The sequence below is a fragment of the Rhinatrema bivittatum genome, chromosome 1, assembly GCF_901001135.1.
Source record: "Rhinatrema bivittatum chromosome 1, aRhiBiv1.1, whole genome shotgun sequence".
Taxonomy (NCBI): Eukaryota; Metazoa; Chordata; class Amphibia; order Gymnophiona; family Rhinatrematidae; genus Rhinatrema; species Rhinatrema bivittatum.
Window position 1 is genome coordinate 499,254,820 of NC_042615.1, and position 20,874 is coordinate 499,275,693.

General features: G+C 42.3%; 1 long non-coding RNA gene across 2 annotated transcripts in view; it reads left to right on the plus strand.

The window, feature by feature from the left end:
- LOC115081187 overlaps positions 1 to 20,874 on the plus strand; it is a 69,646-nt gene that overhangs the window by 46,710 nt on the left and 2,062 nt on the right. The window contains exons 1-2 of one of the 2 annotated variants that reach the window (XR_003853745.1): positions 17,265 to 17,524; positions 19,537 to 19,601. This is a non-coding gene — a long non-coding RNA (uncharacterized LOC115081187). Of the gene's footprint in view, positions 1 to 17,264; positions 17,525 to 19,536; positions 19,602 to 20,874 lie in introns of those variants that run through there. The other variant, XR_003853744.1, reaches the window with a different exon arrangement.

Here is a 20,874-nt window from a genome sequence, read left to right on the forward strand (position 1 = left end):
TGCCAAGTCTGAGGGAAGGTTTCGTTGCCACAGCTGGGAATTCTCCTCGGAGACAACAGCTAGGAAGGGGCAGCTGAACCAGGCTGATTAGACGTATCTGATGTTATCTACTGTATTACTTTGTTTCCAGTTCTAGGTCCTGATGTAATAAAGTAGGGTTCACCTGTGTGCACATTTCATATCAGTAAAACTGTGCACTTAAAAATCAGAGATCTGCCATGCAAATTGCATGTTAATTAAGGTATTGGCTATTACTCCCTAGTGCATGAAGGTACTTATGCCTAACTCAAGTTTTATTAATGCTAGATATATAACGCCTGGTCAGAGGTGGAGTACATTTTCTGGGGCTAATGTTAGTCTACGGGGCTGAACCTGGAGTCTGTGGTACAGGGGTTCTGTACTCAGGATTTATGTGCATAAAACACGATTTGTGCACAAAATATCTTTTATACCCGTAAAACATGTTCTGTGTGCATAATCATATTTTCTGCACACAAAACATGTGAGCAGAAAACATGGTTTATGTGCAAAAGTACTGTTTTATGTATGCTAAGCATGTCTTTGTATGTTCATTTTTGGGTTAGCACACTTTTTTAAACTTCTGATACATTAGCATTCCTTTAACTTACTGCATCAGGAATTATCTCTTTTTTTAATAACGCACAAGTAAAGAAAATGAGCACTGAAGTTCTGCACACATTTTTTGATTCATGTCTTATTACATGTCCTGCATAATGACATTTTAACAGTGGTGAGCCTTCAAGCAATCTAAGTACCCCCTCTGCTGAGGAGTCAGTGTGAATAAATTAGGCCTTCAGCTGATGCCTGTGTATGTCAGCTTTACTGATAAGCAGGCTAAGCCTTTCAACAACCTTGGTTTCAACAGGTTCCACAGTAACACAAATAGGTACCAGTGACAGACACAGCCAACAGATGACAGAGCTACTCATAACATCATCCCAGTCTCGTAACTTTTCCTCCTTTCCGTAACTGAAATTGTTGTGCCCAAAATATTAATACTTATGCAACAGAGCAAGTATTAACTTGTAGAACTAATAATCTGCTAGAGACTTTTATCAAAACAATTTCTCAAACCTGAATCCCGGTCTACCCAGGCCCTTCAGCACATATAGCCCTTAAGTTTTGAGGGTTTATTCTAGTTCATGTATGTAGTGGTGTTCGTGGCATTTGCACTTCATCTGTTCTTTACTTCTTCAGGTTCTCTGGTTCCAGATTTGTCGGGTTCTGAGAGCCACGAGGTGAGAAGCTCAGAGGGTGGCATGGTCACTGTGTCCTCTTCAGTGACTGTGGCTGCTTCTCCTGTTTCTTTGGTAGTCCTAAGGAATCTTCTTCTTTTTTTTGCCAGTACAAGTGTCCATCAGCCTCTACTATGTATCAACATGATGTCACCCTTCCATAAGTTAGTGCCAAGTCCATTTTCTTTTTGCTACGCGTAATCGTCATAGTTTATTTACGCTCTTTTCCAGCTCAAGAGTTCAAAGCATCTTAACTGTGCAGCGGTTGGCCGACAGCTCTGTTTGCAAGTTATTTGGCTCTGTGATTTGGTTAACCACTACCTCTGTCACTGTGGGAAGCAGAAGCTTTCTGGCAGTCAGGAGCATTGCCTGGGTTTGGCTGGATATCAACCGTTCAGCGGGGCTGATAGTCGTACCTTCTGAGGGTGTTTTTCCAGTCTAATATAGCTTTCCAGGGACCTGTTTTGCTGCACTTGGCTTTCTTTAGAAGTTCTTTAGTTATTTTAACCGCCAATTCTGCCGTCCTATTAGACTGGCTATGCTGTGGCAAGGAGGTAATATGTTCAAACTCCCAGATGCTTGCAAGCTTCTCACTTGCAAATTGCAGCACATTATCTGTTGTGACAGTCGGGAATCCCATGGTGACTGAACTGTGCCTTGCAGCACACTCGGCTGGTCTTGGATGTAATGTCTTGCATAAGATCCACCTCCCAGATAGCAGAGTAATTGCCATCACCAGCTAGTCCTGACCTGGCAGTGAAACAAGTCCAGGCTCAGTGCGCCCCATGGGAGGGATGGCAGTGCAGAAGTCATGAAAGGTTCCTTGGACAAAATTCACAGATATTCATTGCAAGTGTCACAATTCCGTACTGCATCTTTTACCTCTGCATTCAAATGTGGCAAGACTAGGACATCTCTGGCTTTGCAGAGGCAGGCCTCTACTCCAAAAGTTAGCATGGATTCTGGCTACCATCTCTGTTCTCATTAAGGTCCATATTCGAAAGCATTTAGATGGCTAGCGCAGAAGTTATCCAGCTAAATGAATATTTAGGCTATCTTATTATCTGGCTAAAACTTATCCAGATAACTTAGGGGCGTTCTTGGAGCACTTCGGGGAGAGTTACGTTAGCCGGCTAACTCCGATATTCAGAGTTAGCCAGGTAACTTATCCAGCTAAGTCTGGTTGGACCAAAGAGCTGCCCTAAAGATAGCTGGCTATATTCAATAGGGCGACTGCATTACTGAATATACCTTCAGACAGTGAGCGGATATGAACCTCAGTGTCTGAAGTATGATGAATCTGTGGCCTTTGTAAATATTACCATTCTGCAAGGTTTATGTCATCTCTGTAAACCCAGTTATCCCAGATGCTGACAGGAATATTGTCCTTCAGATCCGACCGTCCAGCTAAAACTGTTGCAACACTGCATCCCGTTGGATTCCTCTTTGTAATTTGCTCCATACACATGCATCTTACACCTGCAGAAATTCATCAACGTTAATCTGCTCAAGTCCTGTGCAGAATTTTACCTCAGCTTGGATGGAAAAGATCTCATCGTCCGGTGTGTCTGACTTGACATGCCTTTGATATAGTGCTGCCCGGAACTGGAGGTCAGCGATGTACATGTCTTGAGTCTTTCTTGTAGATTACTGCCAGGTTGTACTTTTGTAGCCATAACATCAAACACTGCAGGCATTTAGGGCCATGAAGCAGAGGGTTTTTTTTTTGAAGATCGTCTCTAGTGGTTTATGGTCAGACTCAACATGAACTACTGCTCGACCATGTAAGTACTGATCAAATCTCTCACAGGCAAATCCTATGTCTAGGCAATCCTCTGTCTGTGCGTACCACTGTTCTCTGAGTGAAAGGAAACTTGATGACCAAGTAACTGACTGACTATTTTGCAGATTTGTTTCCAAGCCTTTTTCACTTGCATCACATGGCACAGTGACTTCTTCACGAACACCATAGTACCAAAGCATTGGATGTTGTGTAACAGGAGGCTTTCTTTAATTTCCTTGCTGTGACATGACTGCCATGCCCTGATGCTGTCTTAGTCAGTCAGTTCCCAGAATGGCTCACATGCATTTGACAAATGAGGTTGGAACTTTTCAAGTTCATGAACCCCAAAAAGCGCTAAGCGCCCTGTGTGCTGTCAGGTTTGGGCACCACTAAGACTGTGCACACCTTCTCTGGATCTGGGCAGGATGCCATCAGGAGATGGTCCAAGATACAGAAAAGCTGAAACTTGCAGCCGTAGCTTTTTGTTGATTAATTTTGGGTTTTGCTGTTTCTAATAGCCCTGTCAGATAGTGATCATGGTCAGCCATTGCTTCTGCCATTGTGTCCCTGCAGCCACATAGTGGGGTATCATCTGTGATCATCTTCGCTCCTGGTAGACCTTCCATCGCTTCACGCTGCCTGTGTTGGTATTCCTTCGATTCCCGTGAGAATTCCACATGCCCTCCAAGGCCACCAGTACCTTCCAAATAGAGTCCAGAACTGTGGGGCTGATGCAATAAAACGTGGACTAAAATCAGAGTAAGATTTTAAGAGGGGTTTTATATAATGTGCATGTTAAAATATGTGGACCCTGCGGGGTGCAGGAAGCTAATGACATGCAAATGTACTAGAAGCTAAAAAAAACAACTAAACTGAGAAAACACTTTTTTTTTTTACTCATGGTCCATTTGCGTGCTAATCTGCGTCAAAATACCCCAAACAAACAAGTCGCCTGACCTCACTGAATGGACCTCCCTCCCTCTTGCTTGGCATGATGGGGCTGGTCAGGCCAGGTGCGTTCGCTGGCCCAGCAAGTTCTCCCTCCCTCCCCAGTATGCCGAAACCCCTCCCTCTTACCTATCAAGAAGCATAGGGCAATAGGACATCATATAATAACTACTTCCAGTTTCTATGCTGGAACCCACCATTGTTAGATGTTGAAATCAACTAATGTGGTGGACTGCACATCTGATTCATGTTTTACCAGTCATTGGGGTATCATGCATTTTAATTTTACAGGCGTGGTTGTCAAATATTATATAACTGCACATCGCAGAAATGTTTGATATGTTTATGAGTGTGAGAGATGCTGATGTTTATTTGTTTTAGAGGATGTTTCAATACTTCTCGTGAGCCATGATCAATTTTAATGCAGTTGGAAGATGTATCAGAAGACCCTTTGAATAATATCCTGTGAATATTGAACTACATGAATAGCCTTTTAAAGAGGGGAGCAAAATCTAGAGGAAATCCTATGAGGAAAGACTAAAGAGGTTAGGACTTTTCAGCTTGGAGAAGACACGACTGAGGGGGGATATGATAGAGGTGTTTAAAATCATGAGAGGTCTAGAACGGGTAGATGTGAATCGGTTATTTACTCTTTTGGATAATAGAAAGACTAGGGGGCACTACATGAAATTAGCATGTGGCACATTTAAAACTAATCGGAGAAAATTCTTTTTCACTCAACGCACAATTAAACTCTGGAATTTGTTGCCAGGGGATGTGGTTAGTGCAGTTAGTGTAGCTGGGTTTAAAAAAGGTTTGGATAAGTTCTTGGAGAAGTCCATTACCTGCTATTAATTAAGTTGACTTAGAAAATAGCCACTGCTATTATTACTAGCAACAGTAACATGGAATAGACTTAGTTTTTGGGTACTTGCCAGGTTCTTATGGCCTGGATTGGCTTGATGGTCCCTTGATCTGATCCAGTATGCATGTTCTTATGTAGGAATGCAAGTTTCCACTAGACGATCTTTAAATTCTTTGGTTAATATTGTTCTGGAAATGGTTTGTTTTGTTTCCAGTACTGTCTCCTTTTATTTATAGCATTGTCTTACATAATACTGATCGGTTGGATTTAGTTTAGGTATTTTCAGGATAGGGTATCATTTAGTTATTTATGAAAGTAAAGATTCAATAAAGTCAGTTTTGTAATATAAATTATCGGGATTCAACTTTTCTAATAAATAGATTGTATCTAGGTAGTTGTCTCCACTCATGATATTTAGAATAATTGCTGATTTTTATATAATTGATATCAAGGTTTTGTAGAAGCTAATGGGAGGAGGGAAACAAATGAGTGATTTAGAGTGGGATAATTTTAAGCTGCAGATTACATGCTAAAGCTGTAATCTCAGACAGTCACAGGGAGAGTTGAGTCACCATCATGAGATACTGGACCCAAATAGACAGTGTAAAACTGCAAACCAGATATACAGATACAAGGGAACAACTTTGGACCTTTCAGAAGCAGGTGATAGTGAACTCATGATCAAGTGGGCTTGCAGGTTGTGCTCCCAGAGTGATCCAGAGTGAGTAAAATCTAGACAAACGAGCTATGACAACATAAGAACATAAGAAATTGCCATGCTGGGTCAGACCAAGGGTCCATCAAGCCCAGCATCCCGTTTCCAACAGAGGCCAAACCAGGCCACAAGAACCTGGCAATTACCCAAGCAAATCAGTCATTATCCAGCTGGGGAGCCATAAGTTCTTGTATCCAATCTGGCACCACTCACAATGCCAGTGTGAAACTGCCCTGATTTAGGCCTTTTAACTATGAGTACCAGAACATTAGAGATCAGATCGCAACTGGAGACCAAGAGATGGACCCGTGACAGCACAGAGACATGCCCTGCTAAAGAACTCAACTGGCCATGGACTTCTAATCAGCTCAACTTCAGGAGACATACATCCTAGATGGATGTTGGGTGTTTTTAGTTGATAAATACACAGCCAGACACGGGTTAAGCAAGGAAGGTTGAAGCTTGCATAGTAAACTTTGCTGAATCCTTATTGTTTTGTCAGAATTTCTAGAGGTATCCAGCACTGGAAAGAGTCCTATAGGGACCTGGGGTTCACAAAACCATGCTCCCTTGGATCTTGTCATTCACTGGATTGCAGAAATTGTACTATCTATCCTCTGTTATAGCAGCAGTTCCGTTAATGTACTCACCACGGAGGTCAGAGTAATTAGCCTCTAGTTCTCAGCCTCCTCCTTCCACTTTTGTGACGAGGCTTCACATCCACCTGTCTCCAGTCTTCCAGAACTATTCCCGACTCTAACTTCACTTTCCAGAACCGATCTTTAGCATCCAGGCCAGAGAGCATCTTGGCTCTGGCCAGGTTTTGGCAAGGTCTCTTCGCATCAGCGCAGATTTTAGCTTTCCTGGTTTCCCGACTGTAACCACACTGCTGTGTGGTTGGCTTGGAAACTTTCTTCAGCCCTCCCAGTTTTTCTAACTTGTTTATGTGCTCTTTCAGCTCTGCATTCAGAAAGGGATGGGACTTTCCTTGGCTAGCGTTGAAGTGGTTTGATAGTGGGGTCCACCTCCAGTCAATACTCACCCAGCAAATACCCAAGTCCCTTGGATAACCATGTAGCTGGCCGTGATCTTCTCATAGGTCGGAGGGTGCTCCAGGGTTGGAGTTGTATGCACTGCGAGGTATAAGTCCTTCTCTACCTCCAACGTCAGCAGCCCCATTACCTCACATGTGTCAGCAGACAGTAGTGGCATGCATGCCCCTTACACAATTTGGAGGTGAGTACATTGTGCCACAGGCAGCATATAGACGTCATCGTACCATTTTAGCTTGGCTTTACTTTTCTGCAACAGGGGATTCTCATCTTGTGCCATTTGCAGCAGTCTTTGCACACCATTAGATTGCATGTTGAACCACAGTCCATCTGGCACAGGACTTGCTTGCCTGGCTGCTTCTCTGTGCGCAGGTTTAGTGGCTGGAACCACTGCACTCCTTATGCTGTTCACCTTACCTGCATGTTGTATAGTAACGAAAACTGATTTGTCAGAAGTGTTGTTTTCTGCATTGTGTACCATATGGATCTTGTCACTGTTTGATATCTGTTTGCAGACTTTTGCAAAATGATTCCTTTTCTTGCATTTTCAGCATAGAAACATAGAAACATGATAGCAGAAAAAGACCGTATGGCTATCTAATCTGCCCATCCGCCCAACTAATTTAGCTTTACAATTACCATTGCTCTCTCAGAGATTCCCTGTATATAGAAATATGATGGCAGAAAAAGATTGTGGGGCCTATCTCCCCAAACAATGGGCACTGCTTGCCCTGGGAGTAGAGTCGGATTTAAGCCTAGGTAACAAAAGCCATGTGCATAGGATGCCAAATTCTGAAAGTATACAAAAACTGCGAGTCGTCTCCCCCCCCCCCATCCGCTGCTCTCTGATTTCCAGGGGTGAAACACAGCACCCCTGGTTCTTTGCCTATGGGTACCATAATGTAAAATCTAGCCCTGCCTGGGAGTGATTGCACCGACAAAATTGGCATTTACCATTCTTTCCTCTGGAATGTGCTTGGGGGTCACTTTTGTGCCCTGCTTGTGTTATTTCTTTCGCTTGCTGTGAACAGCACAGATACAGTGCACAGATTTCCTTCAGTTGCACACCAGCCACTTCACTGCTCCTGCACATGTCAATAGCTCGCTACAAGATGAGCTGGGCTTCTCTTAGCATTTTCGCCCTGGCACCTGTGTCTTTTGTCCTATGCACTGTGCGATAACAAATGAGTTCATCATGGAGACCCACAAAATCAAACTTTGCAGCTAGCTGCTGAAGTTTGGTGATATATTGGTCAGTAGTTTTCAGACTGAGCTTGGTCCATTGTATTAAATATATTTCGCTCATATAGAACATTACCAGAGGGCTGGAAATGGCTTCTGAGTGCATCAAGTGCTTTTTTTTTTTTTTTTTTAAATCTCCATGCTTGTCTGTCTCAGACAGTGTGAGAGGCTGATAAATGTGTGAACACAGTCCTTTCCCATTATGAAGCACAGGGAAGGAATCCACATCTTGAGTTCTTTCTTGTCCAGTACAGTTGCAATTTCATAATCTTCCCATTATGACTGGAGAAACACACAGTTTACATCCAGGGCTACCTTACAGTTCATAGGGGTCAGGACAGGAAAGTTAGTTACTGCCATTCACCTTTCCTGTTTGCTTTTAGTTTACCACCACCACCACTACTACTACTACTGCTGCTGCTGCTGCTGCTACTACTACTACTATTTATCATTTATAACGTGCTACCGGACATAAGAAACAGTCACACATAAACGACCTTACTCAAAGGAGCTTACAATCTAGTTAAGACAAACATACATGACAAATACAAATTTGGAAGAGGTGTAAGATAGAGAAATACTTAGAATTTAACTGCAGTATAAAAAAGGTGAGTTTATAAACTGAATGTGAATGTGGTCAAAGACTCAGGAAGTCTATTCCAGACATATGGCACAGCAAGGTGGAATGCGCAGAGCTGAGAGTTGGTGGTGACAGAGAAGGGCACAGACGAGAGCAACTTGCCCGATGAGCAGAGTTCACAAGGAAGGGTGTAGGGAGAAAGAAGATAGGTAATGAGGAGCTGCAGAGTGCATGCATTTGTAGGTGAGGAAGAGAAGCTTAAACTGTATGTGGAAGTGGGCAGGGATCCAACGTAGGGACTTGAGAAAAGGGTTTACGTCCTGCAGCTGAATTTTGAATAGATTGCAGTGGGGAAAGATAGTTCAGTGGGAGGCTAGCAAGGAGCAAGTTGCAGTAGTCTAAGCAGAAGATTATTTACCTACTGTTCTTCAGTCCTGATCTGGTTTGTCCTTCCCTAGCAGTAACATTTTGTGTTTACAGCTTTCCTCTTGATGGGAATACAATTTAGTGGCTTAAAAAACACCAGGCTTCTGACACCATGTTTGACAAGCAGGCCATGCCTTTCAACAACCTTTATTTCAATATATTTCACAGTAATATAGGCCTGGATTTATCAAAATGCACTAAATATCGCATGTGATAGGAAAAGGGGCATGTTTTATGGTAATGATGTTACCCAGGTAGAGAGTCCATCAAGCTAGGTTGAGAGAACATTGCACAGATATCATCTTTGGGTGAGTTTCCTCACTCCGAAAGTCATCAAATCTTCACAAGAGAGCACTGTTCGGGTCGTACGTCTCACTTTGAATGTCAAAGTGGCCCCTAACCCCTACACTAATACCTAAACCTCACCGCGAGTGATTAGGTAGGCCTCATATAGAGGTATAAATGCCTACCTAGTATGAGGGCATTATGACTAGTCTCTCTCTCTCTCTCTCCCCCCACTTGGCCCCCAAACTCCTCCCCTTTTTCTAATTTGCATCACACTATGCGTTATGGTGTTTTCACATGCATTAAAGGTGTGTTCTTCATGCAAAAACGCCATATAGCACTTTAATAAATGACCCCCCATAGACAGGTACCAATGGCAGGCCTAGCCAGTAGACAGCTGAACTACTTATTACGTCATCCCAGCCTCCTAACAGTCTCTTTGACATATATACGCTACTACCTGGAGAATTTGGACTGTAGAATTTTTCCAATCGGTGACAGAAAATAGGTTCTGAGGGTAGGGCAGGACATTAGCAGGCAGGCAGACATGGGTAAATGGGTTTAGATCAGGACAGTCATGTCTGGGATTTCTTGGCCTAGCAGGTCTGTCTCTCCCTTCTTTTCTCTCCCTGTTACTATTTCCATTTCAGGGATCAATGGGAGTGACAATGGGAGTGGGATTGAATGCATGAATATGCTAAAGATAGTTTTTAAAAATCAAACCTTAGAGAAAGGGAGATAGCTCTGGCAAGGATGAAACAGAGAAGAGAGAGAGAGATGCACCCAAATAAGGAAAGAGAGAATGGAGAGGGAAAGACAGGGAGAAGGAAATAGATAAGTAATAAAGAAATCCCATAGACAGGTTCAAACTCCCCCCCCCCCTAAAACTACCCTTAAAATTATTCAGTAGCATCATTCAACTAATTCTCCTATATGGGAGTGAAGTCTGGGGTCTATTGCTGATCTACAACTATACAGAATGGGGCAGAACCCCGAAAGAATCCTGCACCTCCAATTCTGAAAATGAGGACAAGAGGTCATGATAACAAGCTAGATGAAGGAAGTATGATGAAATACGTATGAGAACATATGAACTTTACCGAAAGGTTGGTGGACGCTTGGAACAGCTGTGACAGAATGTAAACATGTTTGGGCTAGATGTACATGGCAGTGGTGTGAATAGAGTTGACACAGGAATGGAGTAAAGATGCCACGGGCCCTTCTACTTCCATTATCCTTACCCATAACCCTGTACAGCTCCATCTCTAGGCTTGGGCCCTGGGTGACTTACCCTATCTAAATCCGTCACCGGCTTGAGAGATTGGGTAATAGACATAAGTGGGTGGAGGCCTGGGTGTTAATTTAAGTGGGTGTTGTTTGCTTATCTACCCAGAATGGTAGAAGACCAAAAAGGATTTCAGGATTCTGTCCTGTTAGGTCATCTTCCTACCTCTGGTGGATTCTCCTCTACTTCCATCCCACTATCAATCGGTGTGCCTCGGGACTTTGCCCTGGGCCTTTTCTTTTCTCTCTCTATACTAATTCCTGTGATGCTCTCATCTCCTCCCATGGCTTTCAATACTGTCTTTGTGCTGACGACTCCAAGATCTACCTCTACACCAGAAATTTCATAAGGAATCCAATCCCCAGTCTCAACCTGTTTTCTGATATTGCTGCCTGGGTGTCCTACCACCACCTTTAACTTAATATGGGCAAGATGGAACGTCTTGTGAAACCCCTCCCCCCCAAAAAAAAACCAACCCCAAACAACCCACTTCCCTTCTTACCTGTTTCTATGAGTAATACCGTCAGCCTCTCAGACCCCTCAGATCGTTATCTTGGGGTTACCTTTAACTCCTCTCTTTCCTTCTCTACATACATCCAAAACATTGCTAAAATGTGTTGTTTTTTTCTTTAACATCACCAACATCTGTCCCTTCCTTTCTGAACACAATACCTGAACCCTTGTCTACTTTCTCATCACCAATCGCTTAGATTATTGCAGTCTGCTCCTCACAGTGAGCCATCTCTCACCACCACAGTCTCTATCTAAAATCAACATAGTTTATCCTTCTTAAATCATTACATTAGCTCCCTATCCATTTCCACATACAGTTTAAGCTTTTCTTACTCACTCACCTACAAAAGCCTTCACTCTGCAGCTCCTCACTACCTCTCCTCTCTTATCTCCCCCATTCCCCTCCTCATGAACTCCGTTCATCAGGGAAGTCACTGTTATCTATGCCCATCTCCCTTACTGCCAATTCCCAACTCCGTGCTTTCCATCTTGGAATGGATTTCCTGAGTTGCTGTGTCACGTTCCCTATCTGGCCTTATTCAAATCCAGTCTAAAAACCCACCTTTCTAAGCTGCTTTTAAATTTTAGTCCCTATTTATCCTGCTCACTGCTTTATTGATTTCAACAATTATTTTAATAAATGCGTGAGGGGGCTATGCCGATCACTAATATTTGCTCCCAATTATATTTTCCCAGTAATGGGCAGTAGGAGGTTTGCTTTTTTTTTTTTTTTTATATCTAGGATTCCTCCTCTTGCCATAAACTCACCTTTTTGAGGGTGACTTGTGTGGAATATAAATATTCTCCTGAGCATGTTCAGTGTTTAGTGGGGCAAGTGGAAGGAGATCGGAGAAGGAGAGGAGCTCTGAAGAGTCTTGGTCTCATCCCTGGGGGACCAGTGACATGAGGGAGTGCTACTGTTTTGAGAAGGCTTTTGGAAAGAAGATTGATCAGTCCAGCATCCCCCTGGTATCCCAAAAGGCTGAATCACACAATCTTTTTACCCAGGCAACCAGTTAACAGCACGGGTGAAGAGAAGTATTGAGGCTTTTGAGAAAGGAACTCAAGAGACTTGAAGTTTCTGAAGATGGATTACAGTTAAAAGAGTTTTTGACCCAATTGGGTTTTATTCCTGAAGATTTTTGCGCTTGGAAATACTTTTTCCCTCTTGACCAGCTTATACTACTCTAGTTATCCTACCCTACAAGGGGAGGATATTTTTACTATGGATGAAATTTCGAGAGAAGGGAGAGTGTTGAGCAGTAGGGATGTGCATTCGTTTTGGCGGTGTGCACATACCTTGTAGACTTTATAGCACCCGGGGTAAAAACGGATAGTATGCACATAACTCATTCTTAAAAATACACGCGTACTATCCGGTTTTACCCGTGTATTATAAAGTCCACGAGGTATGCGCATACCGCTGAAATGAATGAAACAAATGCATATCCCTGTTGAGAATATCTAAAATGGACAAGAATACCATTGTTTTTATTGTAGTAATTTTTTTAATTCTATTTTTTATTTTTATGATTTTGGCCTGGATACTACTATTTATGTTTAAATCTTTTTTTATTGCATTTTTAATACATTAACATAATCTGGCAGTAGCAAGCTCTTATCCACTACCTAGAAAGAAACAGATAACAGGTGAAGAACATGGAAACATCCGTTACCCCCCCCCCCCCCACCACCACACACACACTTTACTTCCCATCCTGTCTCTCCAAAACTATTACCATCCTTCAGTATACTATAGTTTTGAATACCCAACCAGTACAATTCCTTCATTCACAGACAAGTCATTGACAATCATATACTATGAACTTTATGTGGCAACAACTGTAAATACATATTCTGACCCACAGAAAAATGAATTTAGTTTGTAACAAATCATATTTAACCACATATTTTCCCATAAAACAAGAATGAAAGATAGCATTTCTTAACTGTATAATTGTAACTCCAACACAAGCCATTTCTGCAGGATTGGTTTTTTCGCTGGTAGAAGTACCTTTCTACACCATAAACGTATATAGCCAGTACGAAAAGGTTCCCTATGCAGATTATCAAATAAATATGACTTTGGCATCTAAAGGTGTCTGTATCCCAGTAATTGAAAAAAAAACAAATCTATTTATTTATTTTATTTATTTATTTTATTTAGAGATTTTTATATACCGTGGCAAGTTCAGAACATCACCTCGGTTTACAAGGAACAATAATGCAGCAACAAGCTTTACAATAAAATACTTAGAGAACTATCATTGTAATAGTCTTTTGTCTATTGACTTTCGCTAAAAGACTTGAATTATGGAGCATGTCCAAAACTGATGTCCAAGGGTTCCAGCTGCTCTCCCACACTTCACACACAAATCGAATGTGGTTAAGTGCATGCTTTTAGCCTGCCTTTGCGATATATAAAAACGTAGTAAGAATTTATATTGAGTTTCTCTCAAATCCATACTGCCAGAGAGTTGTCTGATTCGCTTAAAACAACCAACATAAGTTTGATCAGTTAAATCAATGGTTCAACTCATCCTACCAGTGGTTCCTTTGGGACAGATAGTCCATTGGTTTATGAGTGGTTGGGTTTTTTTTAAATTTGTAAAACTCCGAGATAGTGTGGTGAAAAAGATTTTGTTGATCAAAATGGACTAAAAGAAGTTGTCTGTTCTCAAGTTTTAACTCCTGCTTGCTTAAGGAGCCAGCATAATGTCTCGCCTGTAAATAAGCAAAGAAATTTGGCTGCTCCAAATAAAGTATCTTGCAGTTCCTGAAAATTAACCATCTGAACATCATCCTTGAAGAGAAGCCACACAGTCTGGAGACCTAACAAGGCCCATTTTGTAAAACCCCCAATCGAATTCCCGGCTGAAAACTCAGATTTCCTGCAATAGGGAGAAAGTTAGAAATTCTACAATTCAATTTCAGTTGTATACAAATCCATTGACAGGTCATCAAAAGTGGCCTTATCATTTCACTCTTCTGTATTTGTTCTGGAAGTTGTGTGACATGGCAGTATAGGAGAAATCTAATATCTAATGGAAAGACCAATCCTTGTTCTAATTCTTTAGGGGTATAAAATGTAGTATTCAAATCATTACTCAGTCTCCCATATGTCGAAATAAACATGCTACATTATACCACCTTAAATTTGCCAAACTAATTCCTCCCTCTTCCCATTTCCTCATCAAAGTAGTTAATGCTGTGCATAGCTTCTGATGCTTCTATAAGAAGAGTCAAACCAGCGACTCAATCTCACGAACATCCCGAGCCATAAGGAATACTGGCAATATTTGAAGCAAGTAAGGACTGAATTACATAGTCTGGATAAGCAAATAAGCATGGGTGTAGCTTGCTTGTTACGGCGGTTACTACCCCGAATCAATTAAGCATGATACTTCACTTGGAATACATATCCAGCGCAACTCACTGCTTCAACGGCAGGGGGGAATGAAGTAAAAGTGGAATTATACTCAGACAACCAACAAGGACTGAATTGCACAGGTTGGGTAAACAAATAAGCATGGGAGTAGCTTGCTTATTGTGGCAGTTACTAACCCTAACCAATTAAGCTAGATACTTCACTTAGATGCAGCTCCAGCACTGCTCTCTACAGCAATGGCGGGGGTGGAAGTGAAATAGAACCAAAAAGTTACTAAGGGCCAAGAGTAACAGATAAGTATGAGAAAAAATAAGTATGAAAGCTTGCTGGGCAGACTGGATGGGCCGTTTGGTCTTCTTCTGCCGTCATTTCTATGTTTCTATATATGTTTCTATAAGTAAAGCCACTTCTGCAGAATGATCATCTGAAATATGTTGACCAGATCCCTCCAATTTAACAGCAGGCATTTAGTTTCCTCATAGCCTCATGTAATTAACCTTATGGAACCTAGTGGTATCTTTACATATATTAATGCTCAAATATATAATCGAATCTCCAGCCTTCTTCATCGGGAAGGACTGGCCAAATAAAGTCACTACCGTATCCTGCCTTGGCAAGGCCTCAGATTTGTTCAGATTCAATGTGAATCCTGCCATTTGACCATATTCCTTAAATTCTGTCAATCCCTGTTCAAAGGAAGTACCGGTTCTGTAATATGGAGCAGAATGTCATCTGCAAAAGTGGCTAGTTTGAAATAGCAAGTTGCTCGTGGGCCAATGGGAACTCCTTTTATGTTAGGAGGGGTTCTATGGAAAACATAAAAAAGGCTGGAGACAGCGTGCATCCCTGCCTGGTACTGCGGCCTATTGAAAAGTTGTCCGATAGGTGAGCCATTTACTATTACTGAGGTGAGAGGCTTATGGTATAAGGTCTGCATTACCTGCAAAAAATAGCCAGAGATTCCCAAAATTTTCAAAGTTTCCATCATGAAAAGCCAGTCTAGCTTGTCAAAAGCCTTTTGGCATCAAAACTTAAGGGAAGGAATCTGGTGCCAAAGACTAGACTCCACAGAGGCCAATAACCATCGTACAATCAATACCAAACATCTGTTTTTCGCAAAGCCCACCTGCACTTCACTTATTAAGGTTGGTAAATATTTTGCCAGTCTGCCATCATTTTTGCAATAAGCTTGAGATCAAAGTTTAATAAAGAAATTGGTCGATATGACCCTTCGTATTCTGGATCTTTTCCGGGCTTCAGGATGACAGTAACATGAGCCTTATTAGAGAAAAAAGATTGAGGCTTGCTATCAGATCCTCTGCCATATGCTCCAGAGGGAGGACAATTTGGTCTCTCAATAATTTGTAAAATTCTACTGGAAACCCATCGGGGCCTGGAGATTTCAAAAGCCGCGCCTTCTGGATACCTACTTGAAGCTCTAATGTTTGGCCAGGAAGGTTCAGTTTAGATATCTGATTTTCTGTCAGTCTAGGTAGGCCCACCGATATTAAATAGTTTCATACTACTCTGGGGTCAGGTATTTTAGCTACTATTTAAGTTACAGTAAACTGATTATTTTGAACACCACTGTGGACTTTATTTGGTTTGTCCTTCGTTGTCCAGTGCATTGGCTGAATAGATAAGACATTGATATGATTACGTCTTTTTACCCATTCTGATACTTTTGCTTCCTTGCTCTTATACGGGACACTTTTGCACCTAGTGGTGATTATCAAACTAGAGTGTGAGCCATTGATTGTGGTTGTGATTGACCATGCCGGGGGCCCAGGAAGATAGCTTCCCTCCCATCCAGACTTGGACCCAGACCCATAGCACCTCTGGTTGCAGCTAATTGCCCAAACGGGGGACCAGCTACAAATGAAATTCCCATAGTCTCTTTTCTCCTGTATATTTGTCTTGATTACATTGCAAATTCTATGGAGGAGCTGTTCCTTATGTGCATTTATACAGTGCTGCAAATGTCAAGTATGGCTGTAGAAGTGATTAGTAGTAATAGGGAAGACAACAAAACTGACTTAGATATGGAGCCGAATCCTGGAGGGAGTAAAGCATCAGCAGATGCTGAATGAATGGCACTATTTGTGCAAACTGTGATGGCTTATAACTAGCTGCCTCTTCAAGGTTAGCCCACCCTGCACCCAGCACAGATGGTGTCTGAAGTTAGCAGCTGGGGACTGGGTGGCTGGCTCCCAACGTACCAGGCTACCTTGCCTTCAAACCGTTCAAGTATCCTCTTCCTTCCCTCACTCTAGTCTAAGGAAGGCTAGGAAATGAAACAGGGTGGCGGGATTGTAATCACTTGCTGCAGCTCTGGCAGCTACATAAGAACATAAGAAAATGCCATACTGGGTCAGACCAAGGGTCCATCAAGCCCAGCATCCTGTTTCCAACAGTGGCCAATCCAGGCCATAAGAACCTGGCAAGTACCCAAAACCTAAGTCTATTCCATGTAACCATTGCTGATGGCAGTGGCTATTCTCTAAGTGAACTTAACAGCAGAGGCTTAATAGCCTCTGCTGTTCCTTCTCCCTTTTACCGCTTCTTCCTTTCTCCTGCTCTCTCCCCTATTCTTTCTTCACTGCTCTTCCCTTTGTTCTCCTTCTCTTGCTTGTTCCCTTTTCCTTTCGTTCCCTTTGCTGCTTGCTTTCTCCAGCGGTGCGTTTAAAGAACAGCCCGTGCCAAGCGGGCTGTGGGGGCAGCAGGACAGGAGCGGGAGGACGCGCTCTCATTGCTGCTGCTGCCGCCGCTGCTTCTCCTGCCTCCTCCTGTGCCTCATTGCTTCCCCTCAGCAGGGTGGGCCAAGGATGAACCACGTGAGGCGAGCACCGTCCTGTCCCCTTTCACGTGACCTCTACCGTCCTGCTGCTCTTCTGGTGCCAGCTTTTCACACAAGAGATACAAGCGGGGCTGCTGTGCCGGGGTGGGGGAGCAAAGGTCTGGCTCGCCTGGGAGCTGCTGCTGCTCCTGCCAGCCCTGCACAGGCCCCAGCTTCTTTATCTGCTGCTGCCCACAATGCAGGGCTGTCTCTAGCCCTGTGCAGATACGACCATCACCGAAGGGCCCCCTCCGGCTATGGGGGCTGATGCACACCTGCACAGAGATGGCCCTGGAGCTGCAATTAGCTTGCTCTATAGGGGCACGGTGGGCACATCCTGGCAGTGGCTGGTAGGCAGATAACATGCCAGTCTGATTACAGATGGAGAAGGGGGGTGGGGGGTGTCTCTTTATAAACAAAAGGCAAACTCGCTAGGGGGGAGGTCATTAATGCTCATTAAAGAGGCTGTTTCTCTGCTAATGTGTTTTACTAACTGGATTACATGTTCACAGCTTGAAGCAGGAGGGGGGGAGGGGGCTAGGATATGATATTAGGAATAGGAAGCACAGTTGAGCAATGAGAGGATTTTAGAGCGTGCTGGGGAGAAGCCGTCTGTCATGGTACATGTGGGTACCAATACCATAGGAAGGTGCAGGAGAGGGAGGAAATTGAAATCCAGAACTTCCAGGCTTGCATTCTCAGAAATGCTGCTCGTTCCACGGGCAGGACCCCAGAGGCAGACTGAGCCACAGACTCTCAGTGCTTGGGTGAGATGATGTGCAGGGAAGAGGCTTTACATTTGTTAGGACCTGGAAAACATTCTGGGGAAGGGGGAGATGATTCCAACAGGATGGGCTCTACCTTAACCAGGTTGGAACCTGGTTGCTGGCGCTAACATTTAAAAAGGAGATAGAACAGCACTGAAAATAGATTATGGGGAAATGCTGATAGTATCTCAGAAGTGTATGGTCCGGAGGTGCGGTACCTTCAAAGCATACTGGCAAAACAGGGAATTAGAATATTCCAATAGGGAGGCTGTAGTAAAGGTTGAAGTAGCCCAGACAGATTTAAATAAAAAGCACACACATATGAATGACTCCAAACTGCCTGTCTCATCTGCTGATTAGCAAGTTGAGAATACAGATAAAAATGTCTGTATGCGAATGGCAGAAGTCTGAAAAATGAGATCAGAGAATTAGAATGTATGTTAAATTATAGACATAATAGGCATCTTAGAGATTATGGTAGAATGAGGATATCCAACCTGGTAGAATGAGGATATCCAAAGAATGAGACACTGTGATACCAGAGTATAAATTATATTGGCAAAACAGAGCAGATAAAATTGGTGGAGGGGTGGCTCTATATGTTAAGGATGGCATAGAGTCAAGTAGAATAAAAGTTTTTCAGGAAACAAACAGCATTCTGGAATCCTTATGGATACAAATTCCAAGGGTGACTGGAAGAATACAGTAGTAGGGATATGCAACCAACTGCTTGGTCAAGATGAGAAAATGGACTGTAAAATGCTAACAGAGATTAGACAGGCTAATAAAACTGACAACACAATAATATTGGAAGATTTCAATTACCTCATGTTATATGCTGGGGAAGGGTGGGAGGCAGGTGATAGGGTGCTCAGGAGCGTAGCAGGGTTGCTAACTTCCTAGAAATAGTCAATGATACTATCTACCATCCTCTGGGAGCACTGACCCCTGTCTCCCTCTTAACCAGCACTACAAATCACTGGAAAGGCCAGACTCCAAGAGGTACCCCCTTGGCTGTCTGGATGATTTGACCTGTACCACACCTTGGGAGGGCTGCCATCTCACCCTAACCTTAGGCAGCAGATTGCCTTGAGCCATTCCTGCCTACCCTGGGTGGGTGGGGCAGAGAGAGAGGAGGAGAGCTTTGAAATCTTTTAAGTACTCTTTTAAGTATCTTAAGTACTTTGCATACTTTATTCTTTTAAGTTTATTTTAAGTAATCTTAAGTTCCTAGCATGCCTCTGCCCAGAAAACAGCACTTGAATAAAATCATAATATATAGCAAATTCATTTTTTTCTGTAATGTATGTCTACTCAGCTTCACAAGATTATAAAACAGTGATCAGGGAGGGTTGTTTGCTAATTGTTAATGCAGAAAGCATTTCCAACAATGCCGTTGCTTTGCGACAGTTTCCTTACCTCTACAACTTGTGTTATGCATTAATTCATGCTGTCAATCATGTTCATGTATTTTTGGTGTTGCTAGATTCTCACTCTGGAATGAATTTCGTGAATTAAAACAGAGTCTGATTTATTCTGATTTAGGAAATTACTTAAAACCCATGTATCTCTTTTCTATTATCTTTCCTATGTAGTAATGACCATACATACTTTGGCCTGATAGTGTTATGATATCCCACTGTTTGGGCCAGCAATATGGGTGAGTTTGATGACAACATATTAATTGTTATTGTGTTTTGGAAATTTTAAGTTGTCCAATTTTTTTAAATTTTATTTTCTATTTTTGAGTGTTGTAATTTTGCTGATATTATGTATGTAAATGTGTTATCCACTAAGATCTCTGGATTAGCAGGCTATAAATTTGTTAAATAAAATAAATCAGGATATGCTAAAGAGGTAAAATCCCTAAACAGAACTCAATGTGATCATCTTTCATCTGAACACTCCTTCTGGCAGACACTAAAGACAGGTGTCCCACAGGGCTCGGCACTTTCTGCCAACCTTTTCAACATCTACATGGCTCCTTTATGTAAACTATTAGCCAGGCTTTCTTCAGGATACTATCTTTATGCAGATGATATTCAGCTTTTTATACCAGATTCCAAAACTTGGTCTGAAACATTTGCAATGGTGTCTATTTGTTTGTCTGCTGTTCATTGATGGATGATTTGTAATAGGCTAGTATTGAACCTAAGTAAAACTGAAATCATGGTACTTCAAAGAAATGGGAAGCTGGCGGTACCCTCTTTATATTCATTTCAAGATCAGGTAATTCCAGTTGCTTCATGTACGAAAAGCTGTGGGGTCCTTTTTATGGTTTGGGAAACTGATAAGCATAAAGGTATACTGCATGGCGCAGCAGACATTACCATAAGCTTGCTGGGAAGACTGGATGGACCATTTGGTCCTTTTCTGCCATCATTTCTATGTTTCTATGGAAAAATGTCGAGAGGAGTGTTCCAAGGATTTGTACTGGGACCAGTGCTGTTTAATATATTCATAAATGATCTGGAAAAGGGAATGACGAGTCAGGTGATCAAATTTGCAGATGACACAAAATTATTCAAAGTTGTTAAAACAGCAGTGGATTGTGCGGAATTGTAGAAGAACCTTGGGAGACAGGAAGACATTACCAGAGTGGAGAACTAGACATCTAAATGGCAGATGAAATTTAATAGGGATGTGCATTCGTTTCATTCGTTTAATTCGTTTCATACGTTTCCCATTACATGTCAATTAGATGTGCATTCGTTTCATATGTTTCATACGTTTCACATTACATGCTTGTATAGGAAACGGATGAAACGAATGCACATCCCTAAAATTTAATGTGGTCAAGTGCAAAGTGAAACATATGGGGAAAAATAATCCCAACTATAGGTACACAATGCTGGGTTTCTTATTAGAAATCACCACCCAGGAAAAGGACCTTGGAATCCTTGTGGACAATACTTTGAAATCCTCAGCTCAGT